Source organism: Pyrgilauda ruficollis, unplaced genomic scaffold (genome assembly GCF_017590135.1).
Source record: "Pyrgilauda ruficollis isolate IOZ18807 unplaced genomic scaffold, ASM1759013v1 scaffold42, whole genome shotgun sequence".
NCBI lineage: Eukaryota > Metazoa > Chordata > Aves > Passeriformes > Passeridae > Pyrgilauda > Pyrgilauda ruficollis.
The window spans coordinates 1,267,617-1,284,987 of record NW_024525712.1 but is presented as its reverse complement, the minus strand read 5'-3'; positions in this window follow the sequence as shown (position 1 = coordinate 1,284,987).

Here is a 17,371-nt window from a genome sequence, read left to right as displayed (position 1 = left end):
AGTTTGACTCATGAACTGATTCAATGGCACATAACAGTTATCATTACTCTAGAATTCTATAGAGTTAGGGAGTGTGTGAGAAATATAATCTTTCCTTTTCTCACCCACTTCTACTGCAGGATTGCCCAAGTTCGGTGCAAGCCTTCTGCTCCTTGCAGTGCTCTGAAAGAGCTGGCAGATGGTGCTGCTTGCCTTTGACATGCAGCATATCTCATCATTGTACTGTGGGTACTGTCAAAACAGTCTGTTCATAAAAGTGTTCTGTGCTTGAGATTGGAGATCAAGGAAGGAGAAGAGTAAAAAGAGTTGAACGGGAGTGAGTCTTACAGTCCTTAAGATTTTGATGGAAGCTAACCGAAATAAGATTAGTTTGAGCTACTGCACTGACATGACAATTTGCACTGTTTGCTAGCATTAAAATGGAAAATCATATGTGCAAAATTAGACATAATGTGATGTATTTTTTAACTGAATACTCCTAAGTTAATGTAGCTGTCAACTCTGGGGCAAGAAGGGTTCATTCTGATAGTGTGGGCTGACCTGGGTTGAAACAAAGGTCCTTGGGCTTCCCCTAGCTGAACTAGTCCATATCTTTTAGACAAGCAGACAACTGCAGTTAAAAAATGAACAAAGGTCAGGAGTTGGGTCAGTATAATTTATACCATATGAGGAAATGTTACATTAAATTTTATGCACTTAATTTTGCAGTGCTTCTGCGGAAAAAAAAGCTCACTCACAGTGCCACATATTCCATCACATCATTGTAGGAAACAATGCTGCACCATTGTAGAAACAATATTATAAAGCTCAAAGGCAGATGTTATATGGAAAGAAAGGCTATCTCATTTTCTCCCACCCTCATACCTGAATGATCTCAAGTACTAAGACATGTCCCAAGTCACATACCCACCATTCAGGCACCTGAGATGATAAAGTTGATCAGGTAGACAAGGTAGTCTGGTCCATGTGCATTGTGGAGGAAAAATGTACAAAGGACTCTGATTCCTGAGTACTCATCAAATTTCCTGGGTTCCCCATAGTTTGATGACCAGTTGATAGTTTTGGATAAGCATTTTTGCACCCACAGAAGCTGATGATGACCTTGATCTCGTCTCACTGTCCCATTGCATCTCATTCAGAGAATTTGCTCATGATTGTCTCCTTAAGAAGAGGTTTTAAGAATCCAGCCCTGTTAGAATCACAGAATGGTGGAGGTTGGAAGGGACTTCTGAAGATTATCTATTCCAATACACCTGCTCAAAGCAGGGTTAATCAAAGCAGTTTGCTTTAGACCATGCCAGGTGTGGTTTTGAATATTTCCAAGAGTGAAGACTCCACAACTGCCATTTTTAAACACCCCTTCAGGTAAAAAGTTTTTTTTTATATATTTAAATGAAATTCCCTGTTCCTCATTTTCTTAACATAATCTTGTAATGTCTTTAATCTTTGTTTTAGTCTTGATGTAGGATGTTCTTTATTTTAGGCTCTCCTTTTTTAACCCAGCCTGGGTGTGAGACATGCAGAAACTGTTGGTAGAAATGCTATGAACTTGATGATGAGCTAATCTAGGTGCCAACACATGCCATTCTTGCACCCTGCTTATTCCATGCATTATGGTGCATCCACATCCAGACATTTTTCTTCTTTCTCTACTGGGACAGATCCTAAAGTTTCTGTTCCAAATCTTAACATCATCAGTGTCATATAGGGACATTCAATTTAATGAGGCAAATGCTAGTGCAGAATCACCAGGTATAACAGAAATGGATGTAGCAGAGTAAGACATTTTTCTTTTCATCCAGCTTAGAGAAATAAACTTAATTGCAGGGAACAGGGCAATATTTCAGATTAAACCCCATAAATTCTCCTGTCACCTCTGTCTATGACATGGAAATAGCATCTTGAGTGTTAATTTGGGAGGCTGACAATATGGCAATGAAGGGGAATGCAAGAACATGTCCTTGCTACATTGCTAAAGTTAGAACAAGTAGCTTCTTACATGTTGAAGGGCATTTGTTTAATGAGCAGAGTCCTGAATGGATGCTAAGAGGTTCATAAGGAGACTTGACACTGAGTAGCTGAAATTTCATGTACATGAAACAATCAAAATTGGTCTGTATTCCTATTGTGAAATGTGAAGTTTTAGGACCACAACATTCTTTGTTGCTTACGAGAGTTACTTGGGTGAGATGTAAAGACTTTGCTGACTTTTTCTAATACTGATGTAAGCATGGTCTTGAAGGAAACTTACAGAATATTTCACTACTTGAGACCTGCATGCCACAGTTGCTCACAAAATTCTGATTTTGTGTTTATTGGCACATATTCACCTTTGGGCTTCATAGAACTTTGTAGTTACTATGTTGGGCTCTCAGGTGAGCAGCCACCAATAAACTGTCTTTCAGCAGGGCAGAGGAGAAAAGGCTGACTCTGATTTTAGGTGTCACAAAATCTATTGTGCTTGGATTGGGGTGGCTCAGATGTCAACGCTCCAATACACTGAGCAAAAGCCTGTTTTTCACAGCTCTTGCATTGCTAAAGCTTCTGAAATCACACTTAGAGAGCAGCAATACAGGAGACAGAGTGGACGGATTTAAGGGCCTGTCTTATACCATCTACATTTCAAATGTATGTCTTTAGCCTCTGGAGGTGCCCCATGAGAGGTAGACAGTATGATCATACCAGCTGTCCACACATGGCAGTGTGAATTGTGAAAGGTCAGTGTGCAAATATGCATTATCAGGAAGCAAGGTATAATTTGGACAAGTATGACTATTGTTAGAACCTGTGATTGAACCTCTGAGCCTGTGCAGCTCTGGTGTTACACCCCAACTCTCTGCTATCACAGTAACCTGCCCAGATTATTTCAGTTAAAACCCTCAAAACCCCCAAGGACTTTCCTTACACTGCTGTGTGTGAAAATAGTGACACCAACAGTGAGCACAAAATCCAGAGTCTAGATATTACCAAGGGGATTAAATTAATGTTAGTTTTATGTTACATTTTTAGCCTGAAACATATAATGCCAGTTTTTCTCCTTTTACCACCAAATGGATTAAGTTCATTGCAGTTTGAGAGGAATGGTTAAGGGGACAATATGGATCTTTTGGTTTCATTGCTTTGGGCTATTGATATACTGCAGTTATACTGCCAGTGGTAAACTCAGCAGACCCTGGAGCCCTTTTTCACCTTGTAGCCACCTGGCCTTACCTGGCCATTACCACACTATGGAGCTCTTTAGCTTCTGAAAAATGTTGTGTGTTTATTGATTGATACCTGTCTTACGTTAACTCCAAAAATCCCTGGTTTACATCAACTCCAAAACTGTACCTGAGGCTTGTGTAGGAAAGTGCTTGTTGGCCTGAGACAAAATTATGCCATGGATTATTCTAATGATATAGCCACTCTAGAAAATCCAGTGGTCAGGCCTATGCCTCTAGCTTAATTTATTAATACAAATAGAGTCCTACATGTTTAAACATAGTTGTTTTTTGCAGGGGCTATAATTCATCATGACTTCTAGAGCCAGGAGATAAGATGAAAAGCTAAATTACCATGTGACTCTTTTCCTTCCACAAAACCCAGTAACTTCTTTGTAAGAACACAATCTGTATTTTTAAAGCCATTTGTCAGAGTGATTAGAAAAGCCCAGGGGACAAATGTGCAAAAGGAAGCATCTAGGATGGGAGCTGTCTGCTTGACTTCTATGTCAAGCAGTTATTTAAACCATGATGGGATCTTAGGCTGCCTTTGTAGTTAAGAGAGATAACTGCTAATCTCACTTATGTCTTTTCTATCAGAAACTGTATGAAGAACCTGGTTGAATGCCCAATTGAAATGTGAGCCAGTGGGTTCCTGCCCATTATGGCTAGTATCAGCTCCTCCAGATGCTTTGGCATGTTTGGGAAACACTTTTTTTTTTTTTTTTTTTTTTTTTTTTTAATAAGACACCCTAACAGATTGCCCAGAGTCTTTGTGGGTGCCCCATCCCTGGAAGTGCTCAAGGCCAGGTTGGATGGAGCTTTGAGCAACCTGGTCTTACTGAAAGGTTCCCTGCCCATTGAAACTAGGGGCATTGAAACTAGATGATCTTTAAGGTCCCTCCCAACCCAAATGATTCCATGATTTTGGTGGCTGTGAAATACACTTGTGGAAATATCTACCCCTACTTACTTCCTCAAGGGTGTTACAGACATCACCAGAGCCTTGTGTGGCTGTCACTTTTCCCTTTGTTTTACATAAGCCATGCAAAGAGACATCTCAAAGTTGCCTTAGTAATCAGTGATTCATCTCCCCTAATTTGTGTCAGAAAGTAATTAACTTTGCTTTGCTAATCTGCATATCTCATTAAAGCAGACTCTGAAGACAAGGAAATAAAGAGATGTCATTCAAAACCTCTTCTTCCTGTTCATGCTGTGAGGAACCAAGGAAGAGAGCACTCCAGCTGGGCCGGCTGGGCAAAGGCAGCTTGTCGTGTCTTCAGCTCCAGGACCCTGAGACCATGTCAGTCAGGAATAAGGTGGCAATAAATAAAAGGTTGGATGCAAAGGAATTGTCCAAAAAGTAAAAGGGTTTAATGACGAAAACAACAGACAGGAGAAGCCAGCAATGGTATAGGACTAATTCCAAAGATCCAGAATAGGATAGGCAGGATACATATATAGGGTGAGTTGAGGGGTGGATATGAGGGTAACGGTCCAATCTGAAACATTGATTGGGAGTATGGAAAACTCTACACCAGATGACAACCAATCAGGGTGAAAAACTGGGGAACCTTCTGGAACCACAACCTTATATGAACAGAACTATTACCATATTATTTCCCAGGAGACAAGGCGGCTTGAATCATGCTCACCCTGTGGGTGTGGGAGTCTGCATGGCAGCCTGGCTGCAATCACTGTTTCCATCCCCATGCCCCCCTGTCTTTCTGTTCCTCCTAAAACAGTTCAGTGTGAGTCTTGTAAGCTGCTATAGGCTGAGGCTGCACCTGAAATAAGCCACAAAGATTGGAGAATGAGTAGTTTCTAGTGGGGCAGAGGCTAAGTCCTGACTCTTCACTGCTAAATTCCCTAAGGCCAGGCAGGAGGGCAGCACAAGATAACTTCTTGTGGATAGAGAGGTCTCAAAATAACAAAGGCTATAAACTTCAAAGGCTATTGAACTTTTCTGTCAGAAAGGAAATGATTCTCCAATCTGAGCTTTTCCCAACAGGGAAAATATTTTCTAGAGTTTGTGCCAGGTAAACATACAGAGGTCACATTCTTGTGGATGAATTTTAAGATTATTTATATTTGAAGAAGTGGAATAAAAATGCATGCAGCTTGTGCTGCAGGTGATGATAAGAAATCCTTAAAGTTGAAACTAAAATCCAGGATAGAGAAATTTAAATTGTTCCCTAGCAATAGTTGGGGGAATATTTTTCTAAAAGTATGATACAGATGATATTACAGTCCCCTGAAGAGTTACTGCAGGGGTTATGGGGAGAAAATTTAATCATAAAGTATGAACTAAAGATGTTTTAGCTCTGCATTAATTATAAGTTTCAGTGAAACATCTGCTATGATGTTGCTACCAGGTTGCATCAAGATATTTGGTGTGTTCAAATTGCCTTTCTTGAAAACACCAAATTATACAAATTGAAAAATCATTATAAAGACTGTTTTAGGGATTCTGTAATCAGTGGCCCAAGATCACTGCCACCCTCAAAGCATAGCCAAGTAACTTGCTGGAAGACAGAGAACTCACAGTTATGACTAGATCATCAAGATTCAGGGTATATCCCTGTCACCGCCTTTTACACCACCATGAGGAAATGACACTTTCTGTATTGGGCAAATGACTGAGACCTTTGAGCATAAACTCAACTTAATCTGTATCTTGGGTATCAAAGACTTAAATCTTCAAAACTCCTGTGGGGTTGTTGCCAGAGATGCTTGAGCTTCACAGGCAGCTCAGTTTTCTGTAACAGCTCCAGCAAGAGCTGGGACTCCTGTGCATGCCAGAGTAACCTTGTTTTCTACAGGCCTGTGCAGAGTTATTTATCTCATGCCATATCCTGACAAGACCCAGTAATTCTGCAGATTTAATAGATGCCCAATAGAGCTCAGTCTAGTCAAAGCAATAAAACAGGGTATGGGAGCTTGTTTATTCTGTTATCTTCTTTGACTGAGCAGCTTCAGACCTATGTTGCATGTAGGGAACTAAGCATTGAGCTATGTTGTTCTGGAGGAAAAAGAGGGGGTGCTGAACCCCTCCTATTGAAGCTGTTCCTCCTTGCACAAGGGGCTGGAAGGTTCATGTGTAGGTGGGCAGGACAAGCAGACAGGTGGGCAGGTGAAAAGCAGGTGAGCTTAGTGTGGGCAGGGGAGCTCTGGTTCCCATCTTGTAAAACAGGTCAAAGAACTGCTGTGGATGGGGGCTCAATAAATTTTTTGGTCTTGTATGGAAACAGCATCACAAAGTAATGCCTTTTGCCTCTGTGTTTGTGTGTGTCTTTTGGCACCTCATTCCCTCCAGGCTTAAGTAAACATTTAATAACAGATGGAGATGAGTGCAGTTGTTGAAGTTACCGGGTGATGGCATGTGATACTAAACTGTGTTTGTCTAACAGTAAAGCAGTTCAGCAAAGCAATACTGTCTGTGAAAAGGTGTTGGTCCTGAAAATTCCTAGGTGTCCTGAGAAAAGAGAGAAATAATACAGCTACCAAAATTTTCTGGTCCCAAGTCTGTTTTAGCACCTAAAGCTAAGAGAGAAACTTGGTATCAGGATTCTGCTGAAAAGTAGCTATGACACTCTGGGAACATACATTAAATCAAGAGTGCCAAGCCATGGACCAAGGACTGCGAACTTGATTGTCCACGCTGTAAACTTGCTAGAAAGGTCATTGACATAGTTTTGGCCTCATTCAACTACCACTCCCCCAAAGAGCTCATGAGAAGAACTGAGGAGGGATCCAAGGCTGGGGCTTTTTCTCATGGGCAGGTCACACATCACCATCCTTTCATGGAGGTGGAGAGAGTGTTTGTCTGGCCTGCTCCTGCCACCTGGCCCTAATACTGTTTACAGCATTAGTATGGATGTTACTTCTAGGTGTTTGTATCTATATACATTTAAATCACTGTCACTCTCATCTCTGTGGTGAGAGAGAGGCAGTTTTAAGATGTGATTCATGTCATCTTAAAGCAGATATCTAAATAAATCAGATGAATCACAGCCTAAAACTTCTACATGCCGTTGATGATGGCAGCACAGCTGACTGATTCAGATAGAGGAATTTGTCTGTAAGTCCAGACAAATTCCTCCCTGTGTGTGCACACTGTGGCCATACCCAATGGCCATAGTGTTCAATCAGGGCCTCTGAGGCCAAGGAGAGAGACAGGACCATGGTGTGAGTGGAGCTGGAATCTTGTCCCCACTGCAGAGTGGCACTGAGAGCCATAAAGACATTACTGCTCACTTCAAAAGGTAAATGTCCTATGATTTAGTACCTAGATTTGCTTGTATAGTCCTGTAGGTACACAGTTTCTGGTAATTGGGAATGGGCTGAGGCTGAGCTTCATCCCTAATGGGCTACAGCTGTGAAAAGCAGGTGAGCAGCATTGAAAGCAATGAGCCATGGAGTGCCCAGGTGCACTGAGCAATCACCAGAGGGAACAGAGGGCACACAGGTGCAATGCATGAACATGAGGGGTATAAAAGGTTGGGCTAAAGAGCAAGAATGGCAGACACTTGCAGCCTTCTGAAGTGATGGGGTGTTGCTCTGCAGGGGTTGAAGTGGTCTGAAATGTATGATGATGCGCTGTGTATCATGGCTGTCTGGACTGTGACATAACCCACTATTCAATTTTCTTATCATTGACATCTTTTATTAATGGTTTTTTCCAGATCTAATACATGAACACTGTGGTCAGATTGGAACTGAACAGTGTTATTCCAAAGTAGGTATAGCTGAAAAACTGATAGCCTTTTGTGAAAAATGCAATCAAATATCCCACTGACTTGGACTTTGGAGACAATAAGTTACTTTCCAAGGCATTGGGCAGCATGGTAAAGTCAATTGCCAAGTAGCAAGATCAATCTGTGATGAGAGTTGTTACAGGTTAAACTATGTCAGATGAAGGTAGCAGGCATCAATGGGTGCAAATTTGAGGGCTTGGCAGAGGGTGATGGGGGACAAAAGCTGCAGGTAAGGTTGTGGTGGGCACTGGGTTGCATTGTTTTGCAGTGTGTTGCAGGAAAATAGTAAAATATTGAAACACTGGGAGACTGTGACAGCATTTCTTGTTAGAGGAAAGGAGTAGAAATAGCTTAATTTGGGAATGCAGCATTCACAGCAAATCTTTATGTACTAGGTAATTGAAGACAAATTCTTTCATTTTTAGTCCTTCAACTATCCTGACAAGATGAATGTTACCTTTTGGACAAGCTAATGCTGATTAGACAGCCACAAAATCTAACAGAAATTAAGGTTTTGCAATGGTAATAAATTTTGAAATTTTCTGATAATAAAGGAGAGGGGCAGTACCAAGGGAAAATACTGACAGTTCACAGAAGTTTTCAAAATCTTCCTTATAGTGAAGTCTATGAGGGTGATAGAAAGCACTAAAGAATCAGCCCTTTGACCTATTTGCAAGATCAAGAAATAGGGAGGTTTGGTTCTGAAGACCAAGGGAACAAACTTAAATGGCAGTTAAGAGATAAGGAATTAGCAAAAAGAGCAATGCAGGTTTTAGCAAACATGGGAAATATGAAAGTTAATTCATCTCTTTCAGATAAGATCATCTTTGTGTTCTTTTAGCCATTTTGGATCTGTCTTAAAAGGAACTTCTGGAGCAAAGAAAAATTATAAGCCTTAGCTGTAGGGAATTGCTGTGTGCTCCCAACTGCAAAACAAAGCAATGCAGGATAGGGGCTTCTTAAAGCTTCCTAAAGCTACCCTTCTTAAAGCTACCCTGTTAAATCCCCCAAATATTTGGAAACCCATATTCAAGTATTGGTACATTTCAGTGGAGCTGAAAAGTAAGGGAAAATCAAGGGACATTTGTTCCTGTCATAGGGCAGAAATAATGGAGGCAGCCTAGAAAATAGTTGTGCAGCCAGGAAACCCAGAATTCTAACATATTGAAAATGGTATCAATATGTAATACCTTTATATCGTGAATGGTAGATGTAAGGTGGCACATAAGGTGACATACATCTCTAGTTAACTATCTGTTTAAAATATGGCTAAGTCAAAGGTAATTAATGGAGACACTCTTGTAGTCAATGGATCAAACCAGTCTTTTCCAGAAGGCAATTTCTCTCAGGCTGAGATTGGTCAAATGAATTGCTCTTTGCAGTTGCCTTTTGACTGTGGATTGACCATGGCTGAGCAGTTAACACCTAGGCAGCTAATTTTCCAACATCTATAATTACATAACTTAAATCCTACTTCTTTTACTTTCACATGGGTTTTCACTGTTGGGATCATCTGTAATTGATTTCCTAAATGGTAGGAGATGGGAATGGATTTAAGAGGAAGGCAGTTGCCATTTGTATATTTTTAGAAGCATGCTCAAATTTGAATATGTTTTCCTAGGAATCCTTTGAGTTAGGCCAAGACAGCAGCAGAATCTCACATAGATCACAAAGTTTCTCTGTTCCCCAGTACCCACTTCAGATTTGCAAAACTAGACGGAAAAACTGAGCCACAGAAAAGATAATTTCCATTGGGTTCACTTGATTCAAGCCTCACAGAAAAAAATAATAGGCCATTTATAATCTGCATTTTCTTGGGAAGAGCGACAACTGCAAATATTGCTTTGAGCTATTACTCTGAGTTTCACACAGGCAGCATTTACCTTAGCAATTTCATCATTTGCAGTGAGAAACACTGGCCTCAACACAAAGTCTGAATAGGTGTTTTCTAAATTACTAACTTGCTACCAGGACAGAGCTATTGGGTATTGATCTGCCTTTCAGAGTTGATGAGTATGGCAGTTAAGAGTTGCACAGTTTTGCTTTGGAACCCAGCAAAGAGAGCAGTAAATTGTGTAGTGTCTACACAAAGCAACTCCTTTGACCATGAGAAGAGTCAAACCTGAGTCACACAGGGAGATTTTGTCCTCTAAAGATAATTGTCCCTTATCAAATAAAGCAGTACAAAGATAGCAGTTGAAGCTACATCCTGTGGCAGTGCTTCTTGTTCAGGTGTGAAGTATACTTCTGTCCTTATTTGTGACAGTATGAATGTGATATGGCAATAATGAATGCTATTTCCAGGCAATGAGGCCCCAGTTAATTAATAATAGCAAGATAAAGCCACCAGCTGATCTTCTGAGAAAATGACCACATGCTTGTTCATTGGATATCATTAGGTTCCAATTTGATGATAGATTATATTTTATCCTCTTTTGTTCATACTGCATATTAGAATGATAGGCAAGTGCTTAATGAGAGACTGTGGTTAATAATTAGCAGTAGCATCTCTGCTAAATTTAACGTTTCATGTCTACTTCCTACTGTTTAATGAATTAGGCAATGAGTGATTTTTTTAAATTGGAACAAGCTTGACGTATATATGCAAGTTTCCTTTCTGCAGGTCCTTTGATAGTACTTGCTTTGATTAGCAAGGTAATAACAGGCCCTGCTGAGTGGAGGGGATTGAAATTCGTTGTGGGGTTCTTTTTCAAGAGACTGAGCAAGTGTGCCTGCACCTTAGGTTTGAATGTCTGCAGAAATTTGTGTGAAACCAGGAAGTATGACTACAGCAAACAGAGACAGTTCCCAAACTGTGAACAGAATGGACTTTGGAGCTGCAAAGTTTGCACTAGTGCCCACTGAAGAATATTAGCAGAGGATTTTGTGAGGACTCTGTTCCTTCTAGTAGATAAAAAAAATGCTATGGCACAGATACAAACACTGTAGCCCAGTCATCTGTTCAGTTAAATTGTTAACAAGTCTCCTGATCCAGTTTGACACTGGGGACATTGCAGTGCTATTCCAGTTGTTAAAGTTACCAGGGACTAGTCTCCAGCATTATTTAATTTATTAATGCAGCCACAAAGTCCCTCATCCTCAATTCAGGGTTGCAGAGGACAGCTGTTCCTTACCAGCTCTTCATATCTGTGGACAGCAGGAGAAAGAACTTGTCCATATCTCTTTTAAGACTCATTCCCATTCTGGTCATTTTACTTGTTGTGAGAAATGCTGCTTTAAAAGACCTCTTATCCATATGTCTGAAGTCTGGTCACTGTTGCATCCCTGCCTTCCTGTGCTCCCGCTGCATTTGCTGCCTGTGCTCACAGGCAGAGCTGTGGATGTAGCTGCCGCCATTCCCACTGTTTGCACCACTCCTCTTGCAGTGCCTGGTGTCCTTGGAGAAGGAGAAGCTGAACAGAATGCCTGTCCTCCTCCAGAGGGCAGGAGTCACAGCCTGATGTACCAGTGCCAGCTGTGTGCACTTCATGCCGTGCTGATACACAGGGTGATGCTCCGTGCTGCTCTGCACGAGGGGAACACGAGTGCTGCCTTGCTGCTTTGCTCTGTGGGCAGCAGCCCCCGGGAGCAGCAGGTCAGGGGCTCTTTCAGCTATCCTGGCTAAATCCACCTGCAAATATGAGTCAGTCTCAAGCTTTGCTCAGGCCTTACTGCTGAGACAGCTGTCAGTGCTCTCACTGGGACAAAACTCCTACGCTGTGGAAGAAAACCCAAAACATCCTCATTAAATATCTCCCAGTGTTTTTTAGAGGGGAAGAGTCTGTTTGATCAGTAGTTAGAAAGTCTGGGGTCAGCTTGACACCAGTGGGCTTGGGCTATTTCTGCCTGGTATTTGAAGTTATGTTAATGCTTCACCATCACTTTCGGTGTTCAAGCTGAAGCTCATCACAGGAAGGAGTTGTCACCTCTAGCAGTACTTTGGAAGGTAGGTCAGCTACAGTACAATAATTACACACAATAATTACCTTCAGTTGGATGGCTGAAAAATTGGTTCTGGGCCATAGTTTTCCTTAGCAAGGGGCAAGACTTGAACAAGCGTTTCAGTGCCTAACAAAGCAGATGGGTGCTGTGCAGGTTGTGTAGGAGGACTGAACTCCTGACAATTTCATATGCTTAGATGTTTTTGGAAGTCCCAATGAACATCTAAATGCCTTCACATTTACAAAATCCACACTCTTAAAAGTATTAAAACTAACTTCCATAGTGCAGGATAATTAAATCATGTCCTGGGTGTACAGTCCATAGTCTAAGGTATAGCTGAAACCCACTTATTCAGAGACTGCAGTGTTCCTCTGTTACAGCAGCATGGAGGAGACATAGGTAATAAGCAAAGGTTTGCTGCTGTTGAACTGATGCAGCGAGTTCTGGGTACAAATAACAGGAAATATTGCTAAACATTGCTTATCTGAATTTCTTTTAATATGTATTTCTATACAAGCATCTGGAATAACGATTGCCCAGTTGCTTTCTGTCATTAGGACTGTGACTCTATTATTGTGTGACTTGAATGTCCTGTAAAATCTGACCATTTAAATTATGGAAGTGAAGTGAAGTCACTCCAGAAAGTAATTTGTGGAGAGGAGGATGTCCAGAGGAAGCCTGTATGTCTAATTAAATTCAGGGAAACAATTTCCTTAGATATCTGGTCTTTTTGTTAGTTCAGCAATTTATTTAGATCTAGTCAAATGAGATGTACATTAAAAGATTTAATGAAATTCACTAAAATATTCTGAAATGGAAGGTTTTTGATTAAAAAGGCTGAAATGAATAATAGCTAAAAAAAGGGAAAATTTAGTGAAAACTGAAAATTTTCAATTTGTTTGCTAGGAAGGAGCCAAATTGAATTCTGAACAAAAGCAGCAATTTTGCTTTTCCATATAAATATGAGTATAATGTTATTTGGAATTACAGTTACATAATTTATCATAATGAGATAAAAATTTTAGAATGCTCAAGTTCAGAGGAATCAAGTAGTATTGTGGAAAAGGAGAAAGATGTATATTACAACACTTCACCTCTGACCAAAATGTAACCTGCTTCTTCATTGTCAACCTCAGAAAATAAACCACAAACTCATACAGTTCAGCTTAACACTTCTGCAAATGGAATTCTGTATATTAAGCAAATACTAGTTTAGTCTCTTTATATTTGTGTGTCTAAAACTGCCTTCTAGAGCTGTAACATAGATCAATTAGCAAACATCATTCTGTGATCTTATGAATAATATTCCTAATACTTTTGCATACAAGATAGGAAAAAACAATTACCTGTGATCATCAAGACACAAATGTAGTTAAATATAAATTCCTGTGGGTCAAATTAAGTACATTTTTCTGTAAGAAACACACATGAAAAGTATAAAGTTTATTTACATGCCTGGGTATGAGCTATGACCTGTTGACTATTAATTTCCTTGCCCAGAAGTGCCAAAGCACTGAACACTAATGGCAAGAAAGTCCATTGCCAGCACAAGCTGGAAAATTAAATGCTTTTTTTTAATAGGCTGTGAAGGTGCACTCTTATGGGCTTGCTACAGCACGTGAGCATACTTATAAAGTGTGCACATGCATACAGAGGGTTAAATATATTTTATTGAGTATGTTTTTATCCCTGTGCCTGTGCACTGTTAAATATCTGGTTGATCAATCTGTTTTCTTATTGTTCCACAGAGTCTTTAATAATTAAATAGAACCTGACTTCTACATGTAGAGCCTCTACTTTCTAAAGCCATCTTAAAAATTTAGTGCCATTACAGCTGCTACAGCTTGTACTTCCTGGGATTTATGGTTGCTTACAGAAATATTTTCTGTTTTTCCTTTCTGCTTCTGCCATGTATAGCATTACATTTTCTGGTGTCAGTTTTAAGAGTAATCAACTAACACACAAACCAAGATTCATCTGGCTGTTTTTCTTCCTAGGGTCACTCAAAAATGCAACTTCTTTTACTTCTTTGAAAGCACACAGTTTTTCTCAGCTCCTAGGGTGCCTGCAGCCTGCCCTTGGCAGGATGTCCCTCCATGAGCCATTTCCAGATTGCAGGTATGAAAGTCACAGCAACAACAAACAACTGTTTGTGGTATCAGCCAGAGCTTCTGTGGAGCTGGTGCCCTCTGTGTTGGATATAGACATTTCCTTCAGAAGTCTCTAGCTTCTCGAGCAAATATGAACTTGCTGAATGCTCTCTGTCTTGAGATTAATATAAAATTTAATCACTACTTAAGTCCTTCTTAAGGTCACTGTTAAGAACCTGGGAAGTATTTGAACACTGATCCTTTGCAGGGTTGGAAATTTAATCTCTGGTAAGATAAAGGGATTTGTAAATTGTGCTACCAAGCAGACAGCTGAACAGCAACTCCTTCAGGGATGAGGTGCTGTAAAACAGTGTGCTTTTGTCCTACTATTTTCTCTCATTTTCACCCTTCAGCAAACAAAGTTGGTTTGTTTTCTGTTTAAATTTTTGAATTGATGTCTAGAGTTCATCTTGCTCTAGAATTTCATTAATATCATGATGCTGACTGACCTGGTAAGAAAATGACAGGTGGAATTCTATCAGTGACTGCAAGTAATGCACAAGGCAGGGAATGGCTCTAGCTAAATGCAAACACATGACTTAGCTACCAGCACTCAGGGGAGAGCCGATATTCAAATTCAAAGGGAAAGAGAACATTAGGAATTACTAAGAAAACAAAAACAGAGAACAAAATACTTAGTAATTTAGTTGCTGTAGGAATCAGTTTCCACAACTTCAACACTAACTGTATCCAGTGCTACCCAGTGGAATCAAATATTCCCTTAACCTCAGAAGGGAGAACAGAGAGCTGTGAGGGAAGGCAGATGAGAGGTATGCTACAAAACGTAGCGAGTTGTTCCTGTGACTTTGTCAGATGCCTTGCACAGAGATGTCTTCCTAAAGAGTCAGAGTAGTGGAACTCATTGCTGCAGGACATCATGGTCCCAGCAGGTGAATTGTACCTATTAGGAGAGCCAGGTCCATCAGAAACTATTAAGTGTAGCTGTCTGGATGTAGCCTCTGGCTCAGGAAGTCAATAACCACCTGGCTGACAGATTCTGTGAGAATAGCAAATGTATACACATCTTAATCCTGTCCACACTCTCCTTTCTTGAGACATGTTCCTGGATGACAAGGACATCTGACTCAGGCGGTTCTCTCATTTTTGAGTATTTAAATGTGATTAGCTTTCCTTCTTTCTAAATAATCTTTAGGTTCGGGAATTCCACTTAATTCCCTGGCTTTATACAGTTTGTGGGCACAGAGCAATGCTTTGCAAGCTTTGCACAGGCTTTCTGTATCTGGAGGCAATGGCTACTTAAATGGGTTTAGCTGTCACTGAGTCATGTCTTTTTTCAGACACACAGTAAGAACATATATTTAAAAATCTGTGGGACAGAAAACAGACTTCAGAAATGGAGCATTAAAATTCAGGTGGAGACTGGATGCACTTTATATGATGAGTTTGTTTGGTGTTTTATTTAGAAAGTATTAGAAATACAAAACTTCAAAGGAATGCACAGACTATACAGGGGTTATTAAATAAAGCAAGCTGTCCCACTTCCCAGTAGAGTGCCAAGGGGGAGACAGTTGAGTGTAAAAGGTTTTTAGGAAAATAAATGCCTTTTCTTTCTTCAGTCTATTTAATGTTGCTGCCATAGAAAGAAACCTTTATTATGGGGATAAGATATAAATCAAGAAAAATGGAGAGATACAAGTATTTTCTCTCAAATTTCAGCTTCCTAATAAAAAACCCAAGAAACAAAAAACACAAAACAAACCAAAAACAAAAAAAAAAAAACCCACACAAACTCTCATAATTATATCTTACCTGCAAAGTTCAAGTTTTGAATTTTCCCAGTCACAAGGTTCCCCATGGCAGACCCAGGGGATGCATCAGGGTTACTAAAGTAAGGAGAATGCAGAAAGCCCTTCTTATCCCATACTACTTTTAGAGTTTGTTGGATGCATTGATTGCTATCACAATCAATGCATCCAACATTGGCAACCTTGGTTGCCATTGCTGTTGGGGCTATAGCTGCTCTGTAAGGAGGGGAACTGGAAGGGACATGGGAGAAGTTAGGAGGAAAAATGGATATCAAGTGAAGCAGAGGGTCTGATTGCATTGTTAGTAAAGGGTAAATATTGATTTGGGTGTTGGAAAGCAAGTATTTAATGAAATAATGTTTTTCTTAGAAAAATAAAGGGGTTCTTGAAAATAATAAGGGGAGGCATTTATGCCCCTACTGGAACTGCAGTATATTGTGTTCTTAGGGAAAAAAAAAATTAGTAATTACAGACAGAGATGTCACAGTTTAATTTAATTCTCCATACCTTGTGCAGATCTAGTCTCTAGGTAGGTAAGCCTCTCCTCTCTGACCCTCACCGGGCACAGCCTACACAACTCTAAAACAGGTTTCTAATCTTCCCTCAGCCCTCCATGCCATGCATGAGGGTTACATTTGGGGGTGATCCCAGCAGCCCCCTGTGACCAGAGCAGTGCCAAGTTGCATTTCAGCATGTTGGTCTCATAGAAATGCTGCCTTTCTTGTAGGAGCACTCAAGGAAACAGAACCCTGGCGTTTCTCAAATGTCAAATAAGGTAAGTTGTTATCTGGCACATAATTACATACATTAAACATTACTGGAAAAGGAAGAATTGTTGGGGCATAAGAGAGCCCATCTCTTTAAAGTTCTGCTTAAGGCAGCAGTACTATGCCATGTAACACATCTTTGTTTAGCTCACTGACTCTCAGAGAAAGGCTTTAGAAAATAGTGCAATTCAAGATCTGAACAATAAAATCAGAGTTAATAATGAAGGATAGGACTGGGAAGAGAGGGGGAAAAATAACATTACATCACCAGACAACCAAGACACTGGGTTTGTGCAGTTGTGTTTGTCTCTGTCTCTACCTTTGCTCTCCCTGCAGCATTGTGGGCTATGGCCATTCTTTATGTTATAGCTTGTCCAGGGCTGCCCATGGGCTGCCAGTCCCTGGAGTGAGGAGGTGGCAGGGACATGCAAAGTGGCTGTTCTGGGTGGTGGCAGATGTTAGAGAGGAGAGCTGGTCCCAGCAGGACAGGTGGTGTGGAGGTGCCCTTCCCATGGATGGGACTGCCATCCCCTCTCTCTTTCCTCCCAGGCCCCTCTGGCCACCCTGGCATCCTGCCTCTTGCCTGCAGTCCTGTTTGTTTCTCACTGTTGGGAAAATGTCCTCTGAGAGAGAGTGACTCACAGTAGACCATGATAATTCCAAGCATTTTTACTCAAATAACTACTACTTATTTGTCCAAAGATACAAAGCAGGAAAATAGATTAAATGCCTAAAAAGCTGCTTATTTAAGTCTTTATTAAAGTATGTAGTTTTTCTCATGAAATGTGG